Consider the following 13,764-nt stretch of genomic DNA (forward strand, 5'->3'; position numbering starts at 1 on the left):
GCAATGATCTGACCCCTGGCGGCTGCTTTAAACGCTCCCCAGACAGAGAAGGGTTCAGCTGAATTATTGTTTACTGAGAAAAATTTGATAACCCACTCTTTGAACCCTGCAACCCAATCCTTATTCTGAAGAAGAGTGCGATCCAGCTGCCACCTGGGGCGCTCCCCTTCCATTCCTCCTATCATAAACTCGACTTCAACCCTCCCATGATCCGAAAAAGGGTTGCATCCTATCAAGGTTCTAGTGATTTGAAGTGATCTGGAAGTTAAAATAAAGTCTATTCTGGATGCTGATCGAAACCTGTTAGAATAGCAAGTATATGCCTTCTTATCTAGATTCCAAGAACGCCAAGCATCCCGCAGTTGGTATTCTGACAGCAGTGCTTCAAATATACCTTTTGTCTTAGGTTTTAATTGTTTTTTGTTCTTATTGGAAGTGTCCCTCCTCAAATCCTGGATGTAATTGAAGTCTCCTCCTACTATGATTTGCCCTGGGATGCCCCTTAGAATCTCACTGATTTCCAGCAAGCCCGAAATATCATCAAGGATGGGGCCATAGTAATTCACAAAGTTAAACATTTTTCCCAACAGCTTTGCTACAACCCAAAGCCATCTGCCTCTAGAATCTCTCTGAACCTGAAGGATTTCCCAGGGGAGGTTTCTTGCGAAATATATCGCAACACCCCTTTGGGCTATCCCTGCTGAGGAGAAAAACCCATGAGAAAAGTATCTCGGCAAAAAGAACTTCGGGGTATTTGTCTTAAGATGCGTCTCCTGGAAAAAGACCACCTGCGGATTAAGAGTTATTACCCATTTTAGTAAAGCCCCATATTTCTGCTTATTAAGCAAACCGTTCGCATTTATGGACAGGATAACGCTTGAGTTATATTTCATCTAAAAGCTTATAAAATCTTCTGCATATTCCGTACCAAATAGAAATCACACTACACAACCTGCTGCACTTGTTCCTTTTTGCTGCAATTACCCCCCCCCCACCCTCGCCCCCCCTCTGAATGTGGAGCCCCCCTCCCCTTCCACGCAGCCCACATTCCTCCCTCTTCTATCTTCTTTGGGTGTCTTCTTGCTACACCCTAATGCGACCCATTAACCCTGGACCGCCCCTTCATTCTATTTATTTAGTTATTAGATCGATCAAGCATACTATTAGAGAAAGCATTTTTTTTCCTTTTTCAAACATTAGCACCAGAAGAAATCTCCTTAAGGAGGGTATGTGCATCTTCAATGTCAGAAAACATATAGAACTTCCCTTTGACCAGAACCTTCAATTTTGATTGCTGAGCAAACGATGCTTGGGCGCCATTAGCCTTAAATAAATGCAGGATCTTAACAAACTCTTTACGCCTTTTGGCAGCCACCGCAGTCATATCTGGGAAAATTCTGCATTTTATTGTTTCTGACACTGGGAACTGACGTTGTTGATAGGCCTTGGACAAAATCTTTTCTTTGATCCTAAAATCAGCAAAGTTTAAAAGTATCGTTCTAGGAAAAGGGGAATTTGCAAAGCGTTGCGCTGGCACCCGGTGAGCCCTTGTAATTGTCAAATCTCCCTCAAACTCGGGAAGAACTTTCTGTAGAATGAAGGAAGAGACCCATTGGATAGTATCGGAGCCTTCCACTCCTTCCGGAACCCCTACTATTCTTAGATTTGACCTTCTCGAGTGGTTTTCAAGTTCTTCAAGTTTGTGCTCCATCGTGACCTTCTTCTTGGCCGATTCCCTAGATTCCTCCATTACCAAATTCACCTTATCTTCGAGGACTGCGATCCTAGTCTCTGCTTCCTGTAGTCTATTGGGAAATACCAACATAGATTCCTCAAATTTATCCATTCTGGAGTGGAGAGTAGCTATCTCTACTTGTTGGTTATGCTTTATCTCGCGTATTTCGTCCAGAATCAAATTCAACATTTCACGGATATCCATTTGATATCTAATTTCAGTCCCAGATAAGTCTGTTTCATCCAGCTTAGGAGCTATGTTCATAGATTTCGGGCTTTTATTGATGTTCCGCTGAGCTTCCTCTCCTGTTGATATCTGTACTCCCTCTTGTACTCTTAAGTTTTGGGAGGAGCTCTGGGCCGAGATCCCATTCGCTATCAACTCCTCTGACACAGTTTGTGAGGATTGTATTGGGGATGCAAGTGAAGATTCCGGGCTCTGCTCGAGAGGCAATGTCGAAGATAAACCAGATGAACCAGTGGTTCTACTTATATGATGTGAGGAAAACAAGTAGATTGTGTTTGACATTCTTAGTTTTCATCCAGATTTTCACACAGAGATTAATATCCATGTGGAAATCAACAGTTCAGCTGAAATACCGCAGGTCTCATAATTCTGATTTGTTCAGTAACATTGGAATTGAGAGTCCACTCTTAAAAAGGGCATGAGTGAGCAGGTGTAGACTAAGGCCAAGAATGACTGACAGTCACATGCAGTGCTGTGTGATCTGCGGACTAAAACTACAGTGCAGATTTATTAGAAGTCCCACTAAATTATCCTATTTACCTCACAGCTGGATGTTGAGATACTGTCCAAAGATGAGACAGCAGTGTGGACAGTGAGATTTGTACTTGAGACACTTCCTCTAGCTTAGCATTATATGTGATGAGAGCCAGCAAATATTAAGTTGTTTGGAATGTATACTGTTGTTTTACTGATACATCTCATGCATTGAAATAGCATGTGACTTTCCTCTTGCCTCTTTTTTCCGCCTGATTTCATTTGGCCCTAGGATTTGATGCAAAGCTAGGTCATGCTATTTTGGTAGATCTGGATTTCAAAGAATATTAGCGTTTGCCCAGATCCTGCCTGTTACGCCACTTTGCACAAATCAGAAAGGGGATTTGCATGCCGTACCAGAAACTTTACATCACAAAGAACTGATTAGTGTTGCACAAGTTCTCAGTAAATAATAATACGTTTGGGCCTGAGTTTTCTGCTTTTGTCAGTTTTTTATGATTAGGTTTTTCCACATTTCCATACAACTTTGAGTCCAGCAATATTCAGTAAATTCAAGTTAGCAGTATTTGGATCAGGAGAATAATGAATCCACCAGATTGTCAGCATTGAGAAACCAACAGCTGGAGAAAGCAGGCAGTAAAACAACAATCCATTTGCCCACAGCAGAAAATCCTTTTCCAATTGCTTCCCAGGCGCCTGTCTCTTCCAACTCGTTCAAGTCTTTTGATAGACTTTTTATATTCTTTAAATAACTGTGAATCTCTCGACTCTTATCTGGCATGTACGTGCAGCATTCTTGGACGTGTAACATTTTGAAAACTCAACCTTCTTTCATGAGCAAAATGTTTAAAGCAAGCCTATTCTGGCTCTGATAGCTAGTAATTCTGTATTAATGGCTAAAAGCGCACCAGGAACGTTGGCTGCAGATTTATCAACTGAGAAAGACAATCTTCTAATCTTTAAATAATTTAGAACTACTCCAGCAGAGAGGATTATAGCCCCAAAACTGTCACATACTATTTGTGAAGCACTACGTTTAGCTCTCTCAGGAACCTGATTCTCTGGTCACCTAACTTATCTACATGATATTCTTTGGGGAACACTTAGGCTAAACAGAAACTCCCAGCCCAGTTTGCAGGAAGACTGAAGTATGCATTCTTTCCACACACACAGTAGACCCAGGAATGACAGTGTAATTTCCATCAAATATCCCATTGGTGTACCCTAAAACCTTACATTCACTCAATTCACTCCCATCATCTGAGAATTCCAAACATTTTACTTTCTCCTAATGCAACACAACCTTTTTTTTGCTGCTCCCAATCTAAGCTCAATTTCAGTTATACTCAAGTTAGTCTATCTTTCTCTTCTTCCTTTCTCAACACACCTTTCGATTCAGTCTTTCCACCCTGTGCTCTTCCAGGTCATCAATAAAATCCTTTCCAACCAAACTCAACTTACAGGTTAAATTCTGTCTGAGGGCTCAGGCAGTGTCAAGTTTAACTTGTGACCTAAGGAAGTGCCACACAGTATCCAGATGCTTAGCATTAGAATGGGTATTCAAATATTTATATATTTGAACCTCTGAAAGGTCTAAATCATATTACGAGAAGTACATTTCAGAATGTTCCTGATGATATTAAAGACTCAAAATTATACTACAAGATAGGCTGTAAGTAAGGGAACTGTCTGTAATGATAGGTCATACCCACAGCGAAAGATGCTGGCAGGGGGGTGCATACATACCAGTCTTTTGCATGCGTCATGCAAAAGATTGAAGAAAACATTTGACGAGAATTTTCCCTCAGAACCATCTTTGTCAGATCAACTCTAGGCTGCTTCTTCACATGAGCAACATTAGGAGTGTTAGGTTTATCCTTCGGAATAACTTGCTCCGCAGGAGAACTTACACTTAGGGCCCGATTCCGACCTCCCTCGGAAGGGCACCGAACGCGATACGGATGGAAAAAGTACGAGCTGTATGCGTGTTTTCCACCCGACTCATACAGCTGTACAAGCGAGCAAGTACGATGCGAGAAATGCAAAATTCACCGACCGAATAGTTTCCGGGTCCGAATCGCTCCGTACATCTCATCCGTAAGTAAACCGTACCGTACAATGGATGCGATTTACGACTGAGCCAGTACGATGCACGCGTCGGAGAGCCTGTTCGAGCAAAAGTTTCTGGCTCGCAAAACATCCGGGAATTTGCCTTTGGGGGTCCGCGTCGGACCCCCTGTCACCCGCAGCCTAACAACTTGGACACAGGGGGAGACCCAAGGGTCTCCCCAACACAGGCATGTACAGTGCGGATGGCACCAAAGAGTACCCACTGTAGGGGGTGCATTTGTGCAAGACGTACCCATTCAGTCAATGGGAGTCCATGTATGCTAAACCTTGGGGTATTCAGGTTATGCTGCATTGAGGCATATTAAGGTTCTGGGGTCTTGGCATTTGATTATTTGTTGCTGCCGCAACATTCACATTAGACATCTCACAAACAGGTAGTATTTGACTTGGAGTAGATCTGAACTCTTGCTTCCAGTGGCCCAACTGATTTTAAAAATGGCATGGCATGGTCTTCTTCAACATAGCTGTATCCATTCCCGAGTTCAAATATACTGGATTATAATTCCCTGCATTCCATTACCAACACCAGAACCATCATCAGGTTTTGCCAGGCAAGGGCTATTCTGAAATCTTTTCTGAGCTAAATGTGTCTGAGCCAACTTGAATTTCTGTTTGATTTTCTTCTACCTCGCTTCCAAATTATCACTGCAATACTTTCATCTCTTTCTAGGGAACCTTAGTTTTCAAAAAGTTGAACACCTTTTACATGACTTCAGCATACAGAGCATGTGTCTGGTCATCCCTCGGAGGCTCCACATTCTGCCTTCAAATCTTTAAGAAGCACAATGTTAAAGAAAGTGTTCCAGTCTTCCCAAAGTACATTTAAATCTTCACAAATCTATCAACCTGTGTATATCAATCATCAGTTTCCTTTATCAATTTTGGAAATTCGTTGGCAAATGTGAAAAGACCTATTTGACTCCACGGTATGTGCGTACATGTTCCTCCTTGCCCCTCTCTCACTGGGTAAGGCATTATCTCATGGTCGTTCCTACTACCATCTGCTTCTGGAACCTTTTCGTCATCTTTCTTTTTCTTTGTTTTATGAGCCTATCTATCTCTAAACTTCTGTGTATTGCACCACATTTGAATATTGCCAACTAATTCTCTTAATTGCAATTTTAGTCCAGGTGTTTGCATGTTCTAAAGGGCATCTTCAGTCATAAAAGTTCTTAAATTCTTTCTTGAAATCAAACTTTCAGAGAGGTCAATCCCAAATTCTGTAGCTATTCCTTCATGGGTTTTGAGCATCTCACAAGCACGCCTAGAGGCTTCCTTGCAAATTAACAAGAGTTCCTCTTCATTTCACCCATCTATTAACCAACATCTCAAGATTTATTTTGGTAAGTTCCTTTAACTCTTTCACCCTCACAACATCTAGCACTCTTATAGAGGCTTCACTCTCCCATGGCCGTGACTCAGGACTATCAGTTTCTTCAATCGGTACACTTACAAAAGGTGTTGCTCCTATTTGGGATCTCGCTCCCATCTCTGCAAAGTTATCAACTCCTAGGACAGCAGGTCATGACCACTGGTGGCAAAGGTGTTGTAGCAATAGTGGTATTATTTGGTAGCACTATCTGTGGAGCTGGCAGAAGAATTGGTAGTAATATCTCGGGGGCTGGAAGCCGATTAGGCGCTAACTGTGGGACTGAAAGAGTAACAGGTGCCATTTTGGGGAGGTGGAAGTGTAGCAGGCCTCCCGTCAAGGAGACTCTGATCTATGGGTGCACTAGTTGCCTGAATCTGTAAGTATCAGGAGCTCTCTAGGTAATTGATTTACTCATGCTGGTTGAACCACATTGTATGGGGGCCAATTAGTCATCTAGGAAATCAACACTAAAGTCACTGTCACTATTCTCATCTTTCTTTGTTTTAGTCTCACCCCACTCATTGCTTTTTTTCTCTTTTCTTTTCCACTGGACAGCAAGTCACTCATGTCTTTCCTCCATCCTTTCTGTTCTGCATTCCGCTCCATCTCCATTTCACCCTGAATCGTTGTTTTAGCATTATTGTGATTTTTTCCTTCTCCTTTGCATGTGCTGCACTCTCCCATGCATTCAAAGCTTCAGATGATTGGGATGGTCTAGGTGGGGCTTTCAGCTCATACCACACTCTCATCAAATTCTTAATTAATCACAGATTAAAGGTAAGGTATGGGGTAAACTGCAAGGACGCTTCGTTGGCAGGAATCTTATTCCATTGTATAAACCAAATACATGTATGTAAACTGACATTGGTTGCCATGTAATGTGCGGCTTTGCACTCAGGAGGGGTCTCCTTGCCCTCTTGGAATTTATTCTCACATTGTCGCTAAGCAAAGCTCTCAACTTATTGAAAAATGTCCTCTTTTCTCTGAAATTCAGTGCAACACAATCCCAATAAACTTCAGTTGAAATATTGATGGTTCTCAGCGAATCACAAAGTAAAAAGAAATACCACTTCCATTCTCAGTACGACACCCTGGAACTGTCTACTCATATCACTGCACTCTGACGTAGTAACCACTCCCAGCGTTGACACACACCAACCAACTGACCAATACCAGTGCAGCACTCTATGATGCGTCTCGCAGCACCTCACAATGAACCTTGTCTGTTCCACAAAAAAAAATCAAAGTATACCATCACTCCAAAAGGACAAGGGGAATAATGTCCTCCTGCCACAATCACAGACATGAAGTGAAATCTCGGCCAGCGAAAAATAACCCTGACTAGTAAGGTGTGATCCTGTGCACAAAAGGATGAACCAAAAATCAATCGCAGTTAATGCACCATCACAGTAGACGTTAATAAGTCCTTATCTTTTTTGTGGCTGATAGTGCTTCACGGTCCGACACCACAAAACGTAACAGAGAAGTTACAATGTAATATACTCAATGTTTAGCTGGGGATCACAAATCCATCAGTTCAATCATAAATCAATAACCACCTGATTAGAGCACATATTGAACGTAATTCAGACAGCTCAAATAGCAAATGCAAAGTCAAGTTATTTAAAGTCAGAATATGCAAATATAAAGATTCAGGGGCATATTATCAAGGGATTTATCTCCGCTTATTTGGCTTTAAAAGCCAAGAAAGCGGAGATAAAATTATCTCCCTATCAGCAACAGGGTGCTAACACGCAAATTCGCATGTTAGCACCCTTTTTCTCTACGCTTCCCCTTGCATCTCTAATGAGATGCAAAGGGGGCGTTCCAGAGAAAAATAATAGGAGAAATGTTGTTAAGCGACATTTCTCCTATTATCAAGGATTTCGCTAACCCTGTTGGTGATAAAAAAAAAGCAGCGCTAACTGGTATTTTCCTGACTTAGCCATGATATCCTATGGAAGGTGGATAGCATGGCTAAGTTTGTGAGCCCCTATCATCAAGCTAACTCCAAACTTCGAGAGATTATCGTTGGTTTTCCAGCGATAATCTCTCATTTGGCAGTTAGCGTGAGGATTTTTATCACTTCTGAGATAAACCTTGCTAATAGCAAGGTATCTCTGCGATAATTTCCTGCGATGCTTAGCGCTAAAAAATGTGTTGCTAAGCCTCGTTAGTAATAAATATCACTAATCATTGGTAATATGCCCTCAGTTCCATTAAAGGGAAACTCCCTAATGCTAAAATGAATGAAACAGTGGGCAGATTCAGAAAAATTCATAAGCAGCAGGTGTCAGCAAAAATAGTATCTCAAATAAACCAAATGAAGGTTCCAACAGGAAAAGGAGAAAGGTGATTCTACTGTCGTGGGTGTATTAGTCTTCAGGCGCTGCACATGGAATACACCACTTAGTATCAACTGACTAAATTAATGCCATGCTCTCGAGAGGGGGAGACACACCCTGCTCCTCCCAACTAACAATCAAAGGATTGAGACAACAATTCACCAAATTCAAGGCACACGCTAATACAATAAAGACTATAATTCGTAGTTATTAGTTAGAAAAGAAAGATGGTGAAATTCCCTGTTCTTCTTGTGTTCTTTTATTCCTTTTTTAGCCACACGCCAACGCGTTTCATCGCAGCAGGAGTATTCCCCTTACGACTTCCTCAGGGCTGCTAGACTTTAAGTGCTTTCACAAGGGATCCTCCGAAGATCGAGTATGATTTGGAGGATCAATCCAACCCTCTGATTCAATTATTTGATCAATTAAAAGTGTAGAATCAGGACTTCTAATTGAAATACCCAGTGGTAGAATCCACCTTCTCTTGACGTTTTTGCAAGAGCATAGAGGGACAATTATAGTTTCCTCTGAATCCTGATTAGAGTGCCGCCAGTGTGTCCGGCCTCCATTGCACGCGATTCTCCGGCCCGATTGTAGGTCATATGGGGATAACTCCTGTTGTGCTGAAACGCGTTGGCGTATGGTTAAAAAAGGAATAAAAGATCACAAAGAAGAACGAGAATTTCAGCATCTTTCTCTTCTAAATAATAACTACGAATTATAGTCTTGATTGTATGAGCGTGTGCCTTGAATTTGGTGAATCAAGGTGAAAGGTGCTTGCACAAGAAAGTATATCTTTGAGTAGAAATAAAAGGAGCATTTGTTTGTAAAAGTGGGAAAGGGATATCTGCCGTAAAGGGTCCAGAGGAGCAAGTCTAACTGTCTATATCCAGAATGTGCAGGTAAGTCATGAAATTCAGGAGAAAGAAGCAACTTCTACGGTTCCCACTAAAGAAAGAACTAATGGCAATTAATGTTCACAATGTACCTGGTGTCGGCCAAATTCTCATAAGTAATGCAATACAAAATCTTCCATCACCGTGGCCTTTATAGTCCTCACACAAGAGTGGTTCTTCTTCCCTATCTCTCTTCTCACCCAGGTGCTGGGATTCACCGCCCAAACCATTACATTACAACAGCAACGACCTTTGCACAAACTCTGACAATAACAATAAAGTTAACAAGACCGCAGCAACTCTTAGTGCCTGGAACTAGGAAAAGGTTATGCACAGCAAGCAGAAATACAACATTTAATTTAATATGGAGTCTGTCATCTGAGGCATACAATGACTCCGACTAAGTTAACGTGAAGACACTCTAACTATAGTTAATCGTTAATGTTGAATTCACTCATTATAGGTACAGTAAATATGAATTTCATGTGCATATTTGTAAGCAGTGATTATACGTGTTATACATGAGCGTGTCAATAAATGTAATTGACAAATAGTGACACTGTGTCAAAAATAATAGCACAGCCAATGCTTGCTAAGGACATTAGTGCCCTCTGCCTAAAGGGCACCACCTCTTTTATGATAGGGCACATGTTTTCTGAACCAACAGGCTTGGCTGCACACCATTTCCAGCTAATTCTACTATCATTCTTTTCCTATTATATTTGTGGCACTGCCCGGAAGCTGCGTCGTGGCCCCCGGAAGATTGTACACCGGTAAGAATGTCTTCAGTTTGCACATTGAAGGCCTCAACTGCATCTGACAATATCTACTCATTGCTTCAGCACAGCTCCATACCCATGTGGGGATAACATAGAACAATAGGTGAGGGCCTCTTCAAACCCTCCTCTTCCTTAGAACCATGACTGTTCGTGCCCTTCTCGCTTAACTTACCTTACCAGGAGCATCTGAGAAGGAAGTAGAAGAAGCGTGGCCTTGATGGGGTGCAAATTAAGAAACAACATGATTACCTGGTTGCATAGGCCCTGCCACCGAATCTCAGCTTACTTGTAAAACTAGACATTAGTTGGTCTTACCTGAATGCTCAGGTAAAAGAGGCCTATTTCAACAACCAGCCACTTAGGTTGGGGCAGTAGTTCTGGTGCAGGGGTAGTTATTCTGCTGAGGCCCCAGATGAGGCATAAAGAGGCTACACTCTGAGCATAAGGCCCCTTGTATCTCTAGCACCTTGCATTGAGGCAGCCCAGAATGGAGGCCACACTCTATATCGAAAGCTAACCATCTCATTAACGTTTGTGAAACAAAGGAAAAAACCTCAAGGCAGGCATGGAAGATGTCCGCAAGTGGAGATGACCATGGCCATCATACTCTGAATGCCTCCTGTCACAATGGGGCATATTACCAACGATTAGCGACATTTATCGCTAACGAGGCTTAGCAACAAATTTTTTAATGCTAAGCATAGCCGTAAATTATCGCAGAGATAACTTGCTATTAGCAAGGTTTATCTCAGAAGTGATAAAAATCCTCGCGCTAACTGCCAAATGAGAGATTATCGCTGGAAAACCAACAATAATCTCTCTAAGTTTGGCGTTAGCTTGATGATAGGGGCTCACAAACTTAGCCATGATATCCACCTCCCATAGGATATCATGGCTAAGTCAGGAAAATACCAGGTGTAAAAAAAGCAGTGCTAACCGCGGTTAGCGCTGCTTTTTTTTTATCACTAACAGGGTTAGCGAAATCCTTGATAATAGGAGAAATGTCGCTTAACAACATTTTTCCTATTATTTTTCTCTGGAACGCCCCCTTTGCACCTCATTAGAGATGCAAGGGGAAGCGTAGAGAAAAAGGGTGCTAACATGCGAATTTGCGTGTTAGCACCCTGTTGCTGATTGGGAGATAATTTTATCTCCGCTTTCTTGGCTTTTAAAGCCAAAAAAGCAGAGATAAACCCCTTTCATAATATGCCCCTAAATTCGTGGCACAGCAGGCACACTCCTTCAATTGAAGCAAAGACAATAGCTCCCAAAATGTTATGTTATGTTATGTTATCGTTATTTATACAGTGCACAGCTGCCCCAGCGAAGGGGCGTCCTGGCGCTTGAACAGGTACTAAAACATAACACGCAAAAAAAGGAAAGAGACGACTAACCAAGTACAGAGAACAGGAAAGTTTTAATAGCACGCCTAAAAGCGGTCAGATTATCCAGAGCTCTAATGTGCACCGGGAGTGGATTCCACAAACCAGCGGCAAGCACTCGGTAGGAGCGACCACCCATCCTGCTGAGTTTGAAACGGGGGCAGGCCGCAAGATAGAGAGCCTCCGATCTCAGGGACCTCGAAGGGACATAGGGGATAAGCAAGTAAGCAAGTGCAGGCGGCGAAGAGAGCTTCATGATTTTAAAGGCCAGACAAAGCGACTTAAACTTAATTCTTTGTCTGACCGGCAGCCAATGAAGGACGGAAATGGTGCTGGAAACAGAACAATGTCTAGGAAGGCCAACAATGGCCCGCGCCACAGCATTCTGTACCCTTTGTAGCCTAGATGCCTCAGCCTGGTTTATCCCCAACAGCAGAGCGCTGCCGTAGTCTAACCGAGATAAAACCGTGGCCTGGACCACGAGCTGCCGGGTAGAGGCAGCTCGTGCCTAATGCACTAATGTGTGAAAGAAAGCCACAGGCTAGATGTATTAGAACCAGAAATATTGTTATACCAACCCTACTTGCATGATGTGCTCATGATCAGTGGCTGCAGTTCATTGTTGTTAAGTTTCCCAAACTCAACAATTATGTTACAACTGACCTTTCCTATGACACCTATCCGTCTCGGTGTCAAACGCTGAAACAAATATTGTACTAGAAGATAACAGAATGGCTTTATTCCTAATTGACAGCACAGCTGCCAAGTGACTCCATTCAATGCAAGACCTTCTTAGCATTGCATTGTGTGCGGGAAAAGCTGAGTGAGTGATTCACAGTACCCCGGATTGTTAAGAGGTAGTGAGCTTTTGGTACTAGAATGCTAACATTCTTAGTACAACGAAATCCGCGAGTGTGCAAGCTTAGAAAGAGGGCATAAGGCATTGGGATTGACTACAAGCTAAGACCTCTGATTAGCTGAGCTGCACCGAAACGTGATCACTATTAAAGGCAAGCGCATCTGAGAGGTGAGCATATGCGCATGTAGTAATACCTATAGATTTATAGTTGGGTAACTATGAATAACAGAGTTTTATTTTCACAGAGGAGTTCCAAATTGCATCACATAGACAAGAGCAAAGCTTAAGATGTCTATGATGTTACTTGGAACCCTGACGTGGAAAACTCACAAATACCCATTTGCAATTCTGTGTTGTGGATGCAACCCCTGGAAGCTGATGATGGAGTAAATGTTGTGGCAGAGAGAAGTCAATAGGAAGCCACATACCACACTCCCCCTGCCTGTCACTCCCTGACCTTCACCCTCAGCCCCCTCCCCAGGTATCAACTTGCAGACAAAAGAATACATGTCATTATGAAATCTTTCCCTATCACCATTGGAACCCTCTTTTTCCATAAAAAGCCATCCCCTGCATTCTGCTGCCCTTGTCGAAAGCCTCAGCGACATCTTCAAGAAAAACAGTACTTCGCGTCCAGCAAAATTGCCCTCACCACTCTTGGCGTTTCTGTTCTAATATTTCCAAAACCTCATTGTACCGCCTTCCCTCACCACCTTACAGAGGATCCTCCCCCCCTGGAACGCAGAGCCGGTTCCTACCTGACCGCTGCGTTCACTAAAATATGCCTCTTGTCATAAGTCTCTTGTCAGTTGCGGGTCTGTGGAGACCCGACTGACAAAATGGAAGTTGGAGCTGCCATGTGTGCCTCAGTTCTGTGGATACGTTAGAGAGGCACTGGAGAGGGCAGCCATCTTCTGCCCTCCCGACAATTTACTGGGACCTGTGAGGAGATCAAGGAAATGTGTAACATTGGACCGGGGGGAGCAGGAAAGCGAGTGCTTCATTATGACGTCACAGCAGTGGGAACACTTTGCCACTGAAGCTAAAAATACATTGTATTTTCTAATTCAGTGCAATTGACATTAAGAATGCAGAGTGTGAATTCACAAACCACAAAACTGAGCTGCAATTCACACTCGCCATCCAAGCACTGCAATCCTTAGGAATGACAATTGGAAAATGGGCAGCCAAAGGGCATTCCTCTCCCCTTGTAACTTACAATGCAATGCACAAACAGGGCAGAAGTCGCGGTACATGCAGGTACAAGGCGCCCACACACTATTTTCGCAGGGTGCACGGCGTCTCCCCTGCCAAGAAGTTGGGTCCCACAGAAATATGCTGAACTTGTACTGCTGTAGGACAAGCTCAGGAGCGCCACTACGTTGTCTGGTTTTAATACCCAGCAGCAATGTGCCATCAGCGAGGGAGCTTTTTCTAAACCTCCAGCTGGGCTGAAGTTAAGGCCACCTTCTGTTTGAATGTCCTTACTGGAGGCAGACTGGAACCTCACACTTAAATGTAAATG

General features: G+C 42.9%; 1 protein-coding gene across 1 annotated transcript in view; it reads left to right on the top strand.

The window, feature by feature from the left end:
- LOC144827102 (uncharacterized) overlaps positions 1 to 13,764 on the top strand; it is a 466,306-nt gene that overhangs the window by 85,257 nt on the left and 367,285 nt on the right. The window lies entirely within an intron of this gene.

This window comes from Lissotriton helveticus, chromosome 4_1 (genome assembly GCF_964261635.1).
Source record: "Lissotriton helveticus chromosome 4_1, aLisHel1.1, whole genome shotgun sequence".
Lineage (NCBI taxonomy): Eukaryota > Metazoa > Chordata > Amphibia > Caudata > Salamandridae > Lissotriton > Lissotriton helveticus.